Below are 14752 nucleotides of genomic sequence, written 5' to 3' on the forward strand. Positions count from 1 at the left end.
TATAATGTAATTTCCTGCTTCTTTTGTTAACTGGTTTTTTCCCCCTAGTTCATTGTAAACCGGTACGATAAGACCTGGTCTTGAGCATCGGTATATTAAAAGAATTTAAATAAATAAATAAATAAATAATACAGGAATCTCAAGATCAAGATTAGCATTGCTTCATTATAAACAGGTAAGAGGTGTTTCTTTTTGTTTTTCCTATTGAACAGCTTGAGCAGGAAATGAGCAGGACATTCATGATTTGCACTCGGTCATCCTGCTCATTTCTTGGTCGCTTATGACTTGGGTGACTGAGTATAGCCCGTAACAGATGATCAAATCAAGGACATCCAGGAAAAGAGCAGGACATTCATGATTTGTATTTGGTCGCTCTGCTCCTTTCCTAGATGCTCATGACTTGGGTGACTGAGTACAGGCCTGTAATGGACCCACAAGTCCTGTTCCTTTCCTGGGTGTCCAGGATGTGGCCGTCCGTTATGGGCCTGTAGTCGGTTTCTCAAGTCCTGCCCCTTCCATTAACTGCATGTATTGGTATCTTTTAATGATAGTCATATGGCCTGCTTCTTTCTTCTTCCCTTAACTGCATTTTTTGGCATCTGTTCATGCTGTCCATGTGCCCTGTTTGTTCTTACCATTAACTGCATGTATTGGTATCCCTTAATTCTAGCCATGTGGCCGGCTTCTTTCTTCTCTATTACTTATTAGTGGAAAGTAATATTGACATTGATTAGCGGTCAGTTGATATTCCGACAAGTTATCTTGAATTGAAATGTATTGTTTATTAATAACTGACCTACGCTTTGGTTTTATTTGCATTCACAGTCCTGACGAGCAGAGACAGATTGTCATGGCTGGAAAACAACCTTTTTCTCAAGTGGCAAGAGAGGCTGGAGATCTGGAAGAGGAGGCAGGCCCTTGCTGTTGCCAAGTGCCCAAGAAGCGAACACGTGATGCTTGCTTTACGGACGGAGAGAAGGACCTACTGTGCTGGGCCATGTGTGAAAACTACAAAGTTTTCTTCAGATCAAAGGCTTTTGCTTCTACAAAGAAACAGATTTGGGAGAGGATCGTGCTGGTTGTCAGATCCCTGTTGGTCAAGTACAGGGATGCCAAACAAATCCAGCACCGGTGGCGTAACACTAGAAGGGTGGTAAAAGAAAAGGCCGTCACTCTAAATTGAGGTGTCAGCACACAGGACTGGTGGGTGGCCACCATTTGATATACTTTTGACCCCTGTCAAAGAGCTAGGCCTGAGCACTGTGCGCCCAGAGATCATGGCTGGGCTGGCCACACTGTATGGGGCTGACACAGGAGCAGGTAAAGGTATGAATTTTGAAAGTGCCACCTTGTTTGTATTTTATGTTTTTCTTTTGGGCTCTTGGGTGGGTAACAATTGAGAACTATATAAAGAACTTCAATTTGTGTTTCTCCATCTTTCTCCATAGATCAAGGAGTTGACAATAATGTGTCAGATGTCATGGAGGGAGAGACACAATCCCTTCTCACACTGGAACTTGTCTTTCCATTGTCAACCAAGGTGTCCCCCAGCCAACTAGTCTAGGATAATGAGACCGAGGCCCCCATCACACTCAACCTGATGGAGGTTATAGCTGAGACAATAGCAGCACTGGCCCTGGATGAGGCAAGAGTGACCCCAGACCTGGACAAGGCTTTGTTCAGCATTGATGGGGTGAGTGAACACTTTATGTCTGAAATACTGTCACGACAGGAGTAGCTCAATGAGTTAGTACACTCAATTCAAGGAAATGTGCAAGGAGAACAAAGAGGCAGTGGTTATTCTGTCCAGCTTGATGGGCGATCTGATCAGCGCCATCCAAGATATAGCCAGTACTTTGCATTCTCTGAAACACCCATGAATATTAGCCCAATAATTATTCTAACAAAAGTTGAATGTTCTGTGTAAGCAATTAATTATATTTCCTATTTATGGGCTCAGGTTTAGACAAAGTCCAAGACGTTTGCCTTGTGCAGACTGAGGCCTAGATAGAAGACTCACCGGTGCATAACCACTATCATGGTTAATTGGGTGCCTCTCATCTGCTATTACCAGTAGGGATGTATATTCGTTTTTCCCAAATTAAGCAATTTCATTGAAATTGCCTAATTCGGTATAGTTTGGGAGAACCGAAAAACAAAAGAATATTTTCTGAAATTTCCGAAAAATTCATTTTTCGGGTCAGTGCGCACTAACCCAAAAATCAGGGCCCCCCCCCCCAAAAAAAAAAAACCTGAACTGCAGGAAAAGCAAAATTCCTGTGGTGGACCCTAAAACGAAGCCCACCATGATAGCAAAACCCGAAGTACATCTCTAATCTCCAGCTCTGCAAAGAGCCATATGTCTCCATTTCCCTAGTCCCATACGGGCACAGGAGCCCGTATGGCACTCCATTTTTATATTTTGGTCCATTAATTTGTCATTATGACCTTTTACATGCTACACTATTATAAATGTTGGAAAACATCCTACAAAAGCACCTTCAATAAAAAACTAGTCTGGGAAATTAGTAACCAACATAAAACTTGATTTTTAAGCCATACACATATAAGACATATCTGATCAGTGTTTGCTGGCTGTCTATTCTTTTTTTTTAAATTTCTGTTTGCATATGGCACAACACCCACTTTCCAATCGTCAATCTCTTCACTCAACCCCCTGCCCCTTGGCATCATTGCCGTCTCCCTCCCCTCTTCCCCCAGCATAATTTTCATGCCTCTCTCTTGGTATCATCAATCTCTTCCCTCCCCTATCCCCACCACCACCACTGGCATCAGTAATTTCACCTTTCTACACCTAATATCACATCCCTCTATCTAGGCAACTTTGTACACAGGACAGCCACAATAATGTTTTAACAAATATATTTGAACAAGCAAAATAAACTCCAGCCAAAATATTAACAAGAGAGGAGGGGCAGGGATGAAGGGGAGGGGGGAGGGGAGGCATGGGATAAGGTGTATGGGAGCCGAGGAGGATCGCCACTGATGGGGAGATGGTAGCTGGCTTGGTGGAGCCCAGGCCATGGCCACCAGTGATTGAGCTGCTGCCATAGATCGCAGCAGCTCAATCATTTCCTGCTGGCCAAGCCTCACATTTGCCAAGCTGGCCACCGTCTGGACCACTAGGCCCTCCGGGACATCCAGACCATGGGTCAACTGGACCTGGAGAGCCAGCACAGCATCCAGGCATGCCTGGATGGGAGAGGACCTGCCTTGCACCCATGGCCCTTCCCTGGATGCTGCACCAGCCTCCAGGAACTGGCAACCTGCTGCCTCCAGTAAGAGCAGGTCATCAATGATGACGACCTCCTTCACCTCCATGGATAGGAAGGTGGGAGAAATGGGTGCTGGGGGGGAGGTGGAGATGGTGGTGGTGGCATTGCTGCTTGTGCCTCGGAGGTGGTTGAGGAGGTGGTGTGGCGCCTCACCGTTCTCCTCCTGTTTCTCCTCAGATGTGCTGGAGATTTCTGAAATGAGAAATATCAAAGTATTACTAAGATTTAATGGAGGGGAAAGGGTCCTGAAGGGTGGCCTGGAGGGAGTTATTTATCAGGATTTATCAATTGTACACAGTTGACATAGGCTGGCACAATTTCAGGCAAACCTTTAATAGCCATGAGTGGTTATTATTTATAATTTACATTATTAGACATATATAGACCGCAAGCTTCAAACAATATAGTTTTCAGTGTGCTTTACATAACCATTAAACTGTATTCACTTTTTTGTCTCGTGTTTCCTACTTCGATGTGAAAACAACAACACATACCTTCCTATAGCCCACGCTGGGTGCATAGGGCCTGGAGGTAGTCCTGGTCCTCCAGTCAGAGCCTCCAGGCCCTCTTCTTCAAAGACTCCACCTGATGGGTACCAAAAATAAAATAAAACATTCAACTATGCAAGAAATTGATGTGCAGCTTGTAGTTCCCACCCTGTTCATTAACTTGCCCTGTGGGTTTTTATCAAAACTGCATCAGCAATGAAGAAATGTGATTCAATTGGTCCATGCTAGGAAGCTTGATTTTTCCACACTGTTATTATTATTATTATCCCCTGAACAATTTTGAAGTTCCTGGTGCAAAAGGACAACTTCCTGGAACAAAGGTTGTTAAACCACAATTGGCCATATTGACATAAAAAATCTGCAGTCCTTTGTGAAACATTGGTAATCATGCAGCAACAATCAATAAAAAAAAAAAAAGAGGATTGAACCCTATCATCATCTTCCCTACCGCCAAGTTTACCTCTCTGGGGAAGGAAGTCTGGGCATTAAAGCTTGCCTTGAGCGCCAGTCAGGCCTCATCCTCCTGATCCTGGTTCTGCCAGTACCTAAGGATAAAATACAGGTGCCTCTCATTTGCTATCACCAGCTACGCAATGAGCCAGACGTCTCCTTTAAAATTAGGGAGCCTCCCACGTGGCATTTTAGAGCCTCAGTCACCGAAGTCGCCATACAAAATGGATGTCTGGATGTTGCCGTCGGAGAGGACATCCACAATCATGTGCAGAAAAGACTTTCCGCGTGGATGTCCGTTATCTGCATCCCAGCACTAAACGGACACCCAAGTCCCGGATTTGGGCCCTTCAGAATCCAATGTGCGTCCATTATCTATTATGACTGTCGCTGCCCGACGTCTCCACTCCGCCCTCCTTACCTCTCTGGTGACTCTTCCTGCGGTTGACGGATGTTTGGCTGCTGCGGCTTCTACCTGCAGTCCTCTCCGGTGTCCCCGGACCGGCTTGGGCGCTGCCTCCCGCCATGCTGTTCAGCTGCCTTAGGGCGTGCGCGTCTCTCGACCCTGCTTCAAGTACGTTCAGTGGCGCAAACCTCAGGGGCATCCCCCTGTGATGATGTCATACATCCAGGATACAAAAGGCCTACGCGATTACTAGCTAATCGAGTTAGTAAAGGTTTCCTAACGGATGGGATTCGTTCTCCGTACCTTGCAACTCTGCCTCCTTTGGACCTACTCTATTTGGGGGTACCCGCTCCTCGGGGGCCTCTCTCTCTTTTATCTTTCAGGTTGCAGTCTGGAACCGGTACTCACTCCTCGAGGGCCCATGTTCCTGGACTCGTTACTTGGACTCCACTTCTGCCAGGAAGACACCGCTGCCTATATCATCTGTGAGTTACCATCTCTATCTCTCAGAGCTATTCCCTGGAACCAGATACTCGCTCCTCGAGGGCCTGCCTTTACTCCAGTTCCTGTGCTCCACACTGAGAGACCGCTGCGTGAGTACATTATCAACGAGGCTCTATTCCTGAACTCTGCATATCCTGCTACTACTCACAATATCAGTTCTCTCTATTACAGCACAGCCATTGTAGGATCACTGTTCCAGAGCCTGAGGGACCACAAGCCCAACCGGGCTACTTTCCAGCTCACTACTGCCACCTCTGGTGGTTCTCCAATCCTGTATAATAAAAGAACTAGTGTGTGTGTGTGTCTCCTATGCTGAGCCTTACCTGTGGCCCCTCACGGGACTTCCCCGCGTGGGCGTGGTCATCTGCCACAGGTCCAGGGATCCACCCAAAACCCTTACAAATAATAACATTATCTAGGTTGCACAGACTCTTCAAGGACGCCCAAAACATGGATGCCATGGAGAGGCCAAGACCTTGGGCGTCCACTATGGAAGGGTACATGCACCCTAGATAATAGACACCCAAGGCCTTGGCTTTTCCAAGGTGTCTATGTTTTCAACATCCATGAAGGTTTCGTGCACCCTAGATAACAGACTACCAAGGCCTTGGCATTTCCAAGGTGTCCATGCTTTGGGCATCCGTGAAGGATCCATATGCCCTAGATAACGGATGCCCAAAGCCTTGGCCTTTCCAAGGTATCCATGCTTTGGGAGTCCATGCAACATAGATAATGGATGCCTATTCTGGAAGTCTGAGGGGCCCATAATGGACACCCAAGGCCATGGCCTATTCAAGGCATCCATGATTTCCCACTAGGGATGTGCAGAGGGATGCCATATGTTGCATTTGGGATTTGGATTCGTCGGGGAGCAGATACATTGCATTTGGCTGTATGGCTCCCCGATGCGTTAATATGTTGATTTCTATTCGTTCCCCTGCTAAAATTAAATTAACTACAACCCCCCCCCACCCTCCTGACCCCCTTAAGACTTACCAAAACTCCCTGGTGGTCCAGCGGGGGGTCCGGGAGCCATCCCCTGCACTCACACCCTCGGTACTGGTTTCAAAATGGCGCCGATAGCCTTTGACCTACTATGTCACAGGGGCTACTGGTGCCATTGGTCAACCCCTGTCACATGGCCATTGGTGCCATCTTGTGCTCCTACCATGTAACAGGGGCTGACCAATGGCACCGGTAGCCCCTGTGACATAATATGGGCAAAGGCTATCGGCGCCATTTTGATTACTGGCAGCTGACGGTCCGAGTGCAGGAGGTCACTCCCGGACCTCCGCTGGACCACCAGGGACTTTTGAAAAGTCTTGGGGGACCTTCCTGACCCCCACAAGACTTGCCAAAAGTCCAGCGGGTGTCCGGGAGTGACCTCCTGCACGCCGGCCATTGGATGCCAGTACTCAATATGGCGCCGATCGCCTTTGCCCTCACTATGTCACAGGGGCCGACCGTCGGCCCTGTGACATAGTGAGGCTACCATTTTGAATACTGGCAGCTGATCGCCTTTGCCCTCACTATGTCACAGGGGCCGACGGTCAGCCGTTAATTTCTTACTTTCTCACCATAGAACTACTGGAACTACTGGAATAACTACAATAAACAGATTCATACCTGTTCATACCTGTTCATAAGCATTTTCAGTGCAAAACAGTAAATATTTCACTGTTCACTCAGTGAAATAGTTCACTCAGAGGTTGGCCTGAGGCCTACAAACTATTCTGTGTCTGGGTGACAACTCTGAATCCATACAGCCTAACCTCTAAATACATGCTCAGACAGAGCAGTCAGAAATATTTTTTTTTTAAATGTGCACCTCCATAGCAGAAGTAAAGTTATGCGGTTCTGGACAAGGGGGTGCACACCCAGGCACATAAGTATTTGTGTACACATCTCTTGGCCCTGCCCCAGAATGCTCATGCCCACACCATGCCCCTTTTTTGAATTAGAGTGAGGTATTCATGCATTACTAGGAAGGGAATGGTTAATAAAACAGAAAATGTCATAATGCCTCTGTATCGCTCCATGGTGAGATCGCACCTTGAATACTGTGTACAATTCTGGTTGCCGCATCACAAAAAAGATATAGTTACGAAGGAGAAGGTACAAAGAAGGGCAACCAACAGCTCCCCTATGAAGAAAGGCTGAAGAGGTTAGGTCTGTTCAGCTTGGAGAAGTGACGGCTGAGGGGGTTTATGATAGAGGTCTTTAAGATTATGAGAGGTCTTGAATGAGTAGATGTGAATCAGTTATTTACACTTTCGGATAATAGAAGGACTAGGGGGCATTCCATGAAGTTAGAAAGTAGCACATTTAAGACTAATCAGAGAAAATTATTTTTCACTCAACACACAATTAGCTCTGGAATTTGTTGCCAGAGAATGTGGTTAGTGCAGTTAGTGTAGCTGCGTTCAAAAAAGGTTTGGATAAGTTCTTGGAGGAGAAATCCATTAACTGCTATTAATCAAGTTGACTTAGGGAATAGCCACTGCTATTCATTGCAATAGTAGCACTTTGTGTTTGGGTAATTGCCAGCTTCTGGTGGCCTGGTTTGGCCTCTGCTGGAATCAGGATGCTGGGCTTGATGCGCTTGGTCTGACCCAGCATGGCAATTTCTTATGTTCTTATTGGGAGATGTGTGCGCACATGAATGTGGCTTTTAAAATCCACTTTGTGCACGCATGTCCTACATGCATGTACATCTCCCTATTTTGGAACACACCTGGCTTTTAAAATTCACCTCTAAATTTTCAATAGTAATAGCTATCAGCCCTGGCTAGTCCTGCTTCAACCCCTTTCCCTCTTTTGTCTGTACCTTTGTACAATAATATGGCACCAGCCTTGGGGCTGGCTGGCTGATACCATTTTCAAGTTGAAATTCACTGGGGCAGAAGTGACTGGGTATTGCAGCTACCTCATTTGGACTTTTGAAAGCCCATGGATGAGCTAAGAGGCATCGAGGGGGGGGGGGGGTTTAGGAGGATGGGGGCAGATCTGAAAGCATTGGTTTTTGTTATTTTGCAGGAGATGGGGACTCACCTAGAACATTGTTTCATTTCATATTTTTTTGTTTGTATTTTCATTAGGCTTGCAGTTTATTTCATGTCAAAGGAGCCAAATGAAATGGAACTATAAAAAAAAAGATGTTTTTTTTTTAATTTAAGTTTGCATCCCTTTATATTTCCATCAGACACTGCTCACCCTGCACATATGAGCTGGGATGTATATTCAATTTCATAATCAGATAACAATGGCAGGACCAAAAAAAGAATTTTTTATTATTTTGCCAGCCTAACATGATTAGTGCAACTGATTGTACTCATGTAGTGCTACTATTTACACTACCTCATGAAAGGGAAAGGGGAAGTAAGAAACAGGAAATCCTTTCATTCCTTGAATATGCAATTGGCATGTGACATGTGCATGTGAATTCATAATGTGGTGGCCAGATTTCTTTATCCTATGACCCTTAACTCTCTTTGAACAATTTGAGGAAAGCCATTATTCAGAGGGTGGCTGCTAGGTAAGGACTCCTTTATCTTATTTACCCTTAAACCAGAAACTGAGCCTCTTTCACAATTTACAACCACATCTCCACACACTAAAGCCAGCATAGCCATACAAACCAAACAAGGCTGGTACAAGACAACTTGCATGCCTGAAACCAACTTCCAAATTGGAATGTATTGGGGGTTTTTTTTATTTGTTTTAATTGTATATTAATTCTGTAAACCACTATGATTGACTGTTAGAATAACGGAATATAAATGTCTCTAAATAAGTAAACAAACAAACAGACACATGTAATCATCACTTGCTGCCAGTATTATGGGGGTGGGGGTGGGAGATGCTTGCTGATGACATCCAGACCCAGTTTGTTTTAGCAAATTTTGCCAGTGGAGTGAGGTAAACTTAAGAGACATGCCCTCACGCTCTCTTTCTGTGAAAAGCCTGAATCTTGGTGGACTTTTCATAGATCATCCTGGAGTCTATTTTTAATGTGTTTAACCATTCTATGGGTAACTCCAAGTTACCCATCTGCCTTGATGTATCCCTAAATTTTCTCCTTGCCACCCAGACCTTTTCTAGTGCAGTCTTTGCTAACAAGTACCATTGAGTATGTAGTATTAGCTCCAGAATCTTGTTGTGCTTAAGTTGCATGAAGAGCAAATTTCTTAATGTGTTCCTGCACCAGGCTCTTTAAACTATTCTGCAGCCCTTGCCTCGGAGCCCTCCTCCAATTTAGCATCAGTTTCCTTTCTCTTCCTCTTTTCTGGCTGTTCCTGAAATATCAGATACATTCAGCTTGGATGTGTTTGTTGGTGTCATTTTTCTGTTTACTTCCTCTCATGGGGTCCATAGCTCTCCTGCTTCTCCTTTCAGCAATAAAAAGCAGCAGTATGTGCCAGGCATATTTTTATATACTTTTGAAGGACGGAGATGCAACCAAGGGGCCTGTAGTTTATTGATCTTTCATTTATGTTTGGACCTGGATTTTTTATTGCTTGTTTGACTCATTTGCTTTATGTTTTTAATTAACTATGAATGTTTTATTTCTGTAAACCACTTAGACCCACTACTATTGTATAGACAGTACATAAAAGATTTCAAATAAATAAATAAATAAATAAATAAATAAATAAATAAGAGAACAGAGTATGCTCAAATGTTTTTAGTGTAGGTATTAAGGGGCAATTTTTAAACTGTCCACATTGGGACAAAGTCCATGAGTATTTTTAATCTGCAGACTTTGCATCAATTTCCAAAGTCTAATCTGATCTTGGACTCCTAAGTCACACCAGGTGGTTCTTTGGGACCGGGGGGAGGGGAGATATATAACATGCAAAGACACAATTTCATCAATACAAATAAAATAAAGCAAAAATTCATAAATACATACTGTATGTAGTTCAAAAATTATTACAAACAATTCATAAACAATACAATAAATAAATATCATAGAAGTTTATAAGAATTTAACACTTGCCATACAGGTTTAGACCAAAGGTCCATCAAGCCCAGTATCCTATTTCCAACAGTGGCTAATCCAGGTCACAAGTACCTGGCAAGATCCCGAGGAGATAGATTCCAAGCTGCTTATCCCAAAAATAATCAGTGGAGTTTTGCAACTCTATCTTAAAAATGTTTAATTGATTTTTTCTCTAGGAATTTGTCCAAACCATTTTTAAATACAGTTATACTAATAGCTTTTACCACATCCTTTGGCAATGAATTCCATAGTTTTATATGCATTGAGTAAAACAATATTTTTTCTTATTAGTTTTAAATGTATTACCACCTAGTAACTTAATTATGAGTTTCCTAGCCTTTGTACTTTATGAAAGAGTAAACAACTGATTAATGTTTACTCGTTCTGTTCCACTCATTTTATAGACCTCTATCATATCTTTCCTCAGCTCTCTTCTCCAAGGTGAAAAGTCATAATCTCTTTAGCCTTTCTTCATAGGGGAATTGTTCCATTCCCTTTATCATTTTGATCACCTTTCTCTGTACCTTTTCAAATTATGCTATATTTTTTTTGAGATGTGGTGATGAGAACTGCACACAATACTCAAGATGAGGTCGCACCATGGACCAATACAGAGGCATTATGATATTCTCTGTTTTATTCTCCATTCCTTTCCTAATAATCCATAGCATTCTCTTTGCTTTCTTGGCTGCTACTGCACACTAGAGATGTGCTTCGTTTTGTTCTGCCGGGTCGTTTTTCGGTTCGAATACTTCGTGGTATAATTCGGGTGTTCACGTTTCGTTGTCGGGTCGTTTGTCCGAAAACGAAACGAGAAACCCGAAACCGGACCGAAAAACGAACCGGGAAACGAAGCTAAAAAAAAACCCACCCCAAGCATTTAAACATGTTTCCAAACATTTTTAGTACATACAACCCCCCCCCCCATCCCGATCCCTCCCCAAGACTTACGAAGATCCCTGGTGGTCCAGCGGAGTCCCGGCTTCCATTTGCCCTCCGTGCCCTAGTCCGTGCCAGTGCAAGCCGCGCGCCAAAATGGTGCCGAATAGCCCAAACGACCATGTCACAGGGGCTTTCGGCGCTATTGGTCAGCCCCTGTCACATGGCCATCGGCGCCATCTTGTGCTCCTATCATGTGACAGAAGCTGACCAATGGCGCCGAAAGCCTCTGTGACATAGTATGGGCAAAGGCTATCAGCGCCATTTTGGTTACTGGCAGCCGAAAACGAAATCGCTCTCCGACCCTTGCTGGACCCCCAGGGATTATTGGCAAGCCTTGGGGGAGGGGGGTCAGAAGCCCCCTCCTGACCCCCCCAAGGCTTGCCAATAATCCCTGGTGGTCCAGCAAGGGTCGGAGAGCGATTTCGTTTTCGGCTGCCAGTAACCAAAATGGCGCCGATAGCCTTTGCCCATACTATGTCACAGAGGCTTTCGGTGCCATTGGTCAGCTCCTGTCACATGATAGGAGCACAAGATGGCGCCGATGGCCATGTGACAGGGGCTGACCAATAGCGCCGAAAGCCCCTGTGACATGGTCGTTCGGGTTATTCGGCACCATTTTGGCGCGCGGCTTGCACTGGCACGAACTAGGGCACGGAGGGCATGGCAAATGGAAGCCGGGACTCCGCTGGACCACCAGGGATCTTCGTAAGTCTTGGGGAGGGATCGGGGGGTGGTGTATTATAATTAATTTAAATTTGGGGTGGTTTGGGGTGGTTTTTAATTAAAAAAAAATAATTTTTGCCCTCTCCCCAGGCAAACCCGAAAACGAATTTTCCCCCGAATTTCGGGGGGGAAATTTCGTTTCCGGTTTCGGGGCCTCCGAAACAACGCCGTTTATGTTGTGTTTCGGAGGCTCCGAAACAACAACGAATTAGGAAATTTCGTTCAATTTCCTAAATAGGGCGAAAACCGAACCACATCTCTACTGCACACTAGGGGTGTGCATTCATTTGCAACGTATTGGTAATCCGCAATGTATAGGGCCATATTCGTTGTATTCATGGGGAAGCGAAACATATCTCGATTCCCCACAAATACAACAAATCTTCACTGAATTATTTGGCCGTCTAAAGGAGCAAATTTAAACAAACCCCCCACCCTCCTGACCCCCCCCCCCCAAGACTTACCAAAACTCCCTGGTGGTCCAGCGAGGGGTCCGGGAGCCATCTACCCCACTCACGCCGTCGGCTGCCGGTATTCAAAATGGCGCCGATAGCCTTTGACCATACTAAGTCACAGGGGCTACCGGTGCCATTGGTCAGCCCCTGTCACATGGTAGGAGCAATGGACGGCTGGCACCATCTTGTTCTCCTACCATGTGACAGGGGCTGACCAATGGCACCGGTAGCCCCTGTGACATAGTAAGGGCAAAGGCTATCGGCGCCATTTTGATTACCGGCAGCCAATGGCCCGAGTGCAGGAGATGGCTCCCGGACCCCCCGCTGGACCACCAGGGAGTTTTGGTAAGTGTTTGGGGGGTCAGGAGGGTGGGGGGATGTAGTTAATTAAGCTTTAGCCGGGAAATGAATAAGAATGAATGCATGAACGTAACAGGGGCCCCCCTTGCCGAATGCAATGTATCTGCCCGCCGACGAATACGAATACCGAATGCAACATATGCGGTCCCTCTGCACATCCCTACTGCACACTGAGCAGAAGATTTCAACGTTTATCAATGACGACACCTAGATCATTTCCCGAGTAATGACTCTTAATGTGGATCTTTGTATTGTGTAGCTATAATTTGGATTACTCTTTTTCTAAGTGCATCATTTTGCACTTGTCCACATTAAATTTCATTTCCATTTGCATGCCCAGTCTCCCAGTTTTGCAAGGTCCTCTTGCAATTTCTCACAATACTCTTGTGATTTAACAACTTTGAATAATTTTGTGTCATTGATAAATTTGATCACCTCACTTGTTGTTCCCATTTCCAGAACATTTATAAATATATTAAAAATCAGTGGTTCCAGAACAGATCCTGGGGGTACTCCGCTATTCACCTTTCTCCATTGGGAAAATTTACCATTTAGTCCTACTCTCTGTTTCTATCTTTTAATTAGTTGGTAATCCACAAAGTTGAGTGCAGTAGAGCAGGAAAATAGGGAACAGCTATTTATCCTTTCAAATATTACTAAAGCAAGTGAATACTCCATGAAACTATCAACTGGCCACTGTCAGAGAAAGGAGTTAAGCTCAAAGGACCTTGGTTTAACCCAGCATGGCATATTTTAGAATTTTATAATAAAACCCTACAACATACTTTCACTTTGGAACTTATCATGAGTAAATTTTTAATCTGCTTTTTCTGCAGGTACATTTTTCATGCAAAACAACGCATGTAAATTGAAAATACTGTCAACATGTGCTATTTCCCTTCCCCAATCTAAAAACATCCCGGGGAATGCCTCCTCTCAATGAAGCTAAAAGAATATGTGTTATGGAGCAATGTGCGGCCTTTTAGCCACATTGAGGTAAACACATTTTCAGACAGATGATTAAAGTGGATAAAATGTGTTGTACCCATGTAAATTGCTCTGAAAATTCTTTCCCTTTTATAGGCCCCTCTATTTTACCAAGACTGTGGAAGACACTGTCATACAAGATGAAGAAATGAAGAAACCTGCCAAATAAAAGAACATTCTAAACAGCGCTAAGTATAAATCAATGTAGCATTAAATAATTATTTCAAAGGAGAAAATGTTGCAGAGCTACTTCAGTGAAAAGCTTCTCAGTCCTGCATGAAACAATCACATAGGAAGACACCAACTAACATAGGAGATAAGGAAGCCTGTTAAAGAATTGCAAGAGTAATATATTGACTAAAGATACTCAGCAACAAGCAAATAGTAACATTTAGAGCCTGATTCATCTAGATCTTTTCCCATAGACACAGACTTGGAGAAAAATCCTTAATGAAACAGGCCCTCAGTTTCCATTCACCTTAGAGACAGACAGATGGTATTGTATTGAAACATAGCCATGTTAGGCTGGAAGGTTTGAAGTAATTGACGTAGCATGGCTGCAGCAGTGCTGTGGCCTGGTGTTACCCCAGCCTTAAGCGAGATTAAATACATTTATTTCTCAAGTCTCCTGGAAGTAAATTAAAACTGTTTATCTATCTGAGTAATCAAATGCTTGTGAGTGTATTTGTAGAATGAGTGATGGGTGCTAATGGAGTATCTAAGGTGCACAATGTAAAGATTTTTATTTGTGACAAATAGCTTGTGACTACATCTTCAGTAGTATATAATATAGTTCTTTCCCTAGAGCTGCTATTTGGAAAAATTCCAATCTTTTAAATAAATAGATAATAAAAAATAAATAAAAAGTTCTGCTTTTTGCACTAGTGGCTGTAAAGAATTTTGGGTGAACTGTGATCACTTATACAATAGGACATTAGCAAAGTATATGCAAATCAAAGAAGAGCCATCCAACTAGTACACGGCTTGAAGTGTAAGCCATACATAGAGAGACTATGGATAAGCTATAGATTTACTCTCTAGAAAAAAAAAAGGCGCTCCCCTTTGTGTATCCCTTTGTGCAAACCACAGTGCTAGCAGTACTCAATCTCTTGATACCT

General features: G+C 44.0%; 1 long non-coding RNA gene across 1 annotated transcript; it reads left to right on the top strand.

Annotated features, from left to right (window-relative positions):
* The first annotated feature begins 923 nt into the window (after positions 1–923).
* Positions 924–14306, top strand: LOC115088829. The gene is made up of 4 exons (XR_003855918.1): positions 924–1326; positions 1449–1693; positions 13484–13643; positions 13731–14306. It is a non-coding gene; the product is annotated as an uncharacterized LOC115088829 (long non-coding RNA).
* Positions 14307–14752: the final 446 nt, after the last annotated feature.

Source organism: Rhinatrema bivittatum, chromosome 3 (assembly GCF_901001135.1).
Source record: "Rhinatrema bivittatum chromosome 3, aRhiBiv1.1, whole genome shotgun sequence".
Taxonomy (NCBI): domain Eukaryota; kingdom Metazoa; phylum Chordata; class Amphibia; order Gymnophiona; family Rhinatrematidae; genus Rhinatrema; species Rhinatrema bivittatum.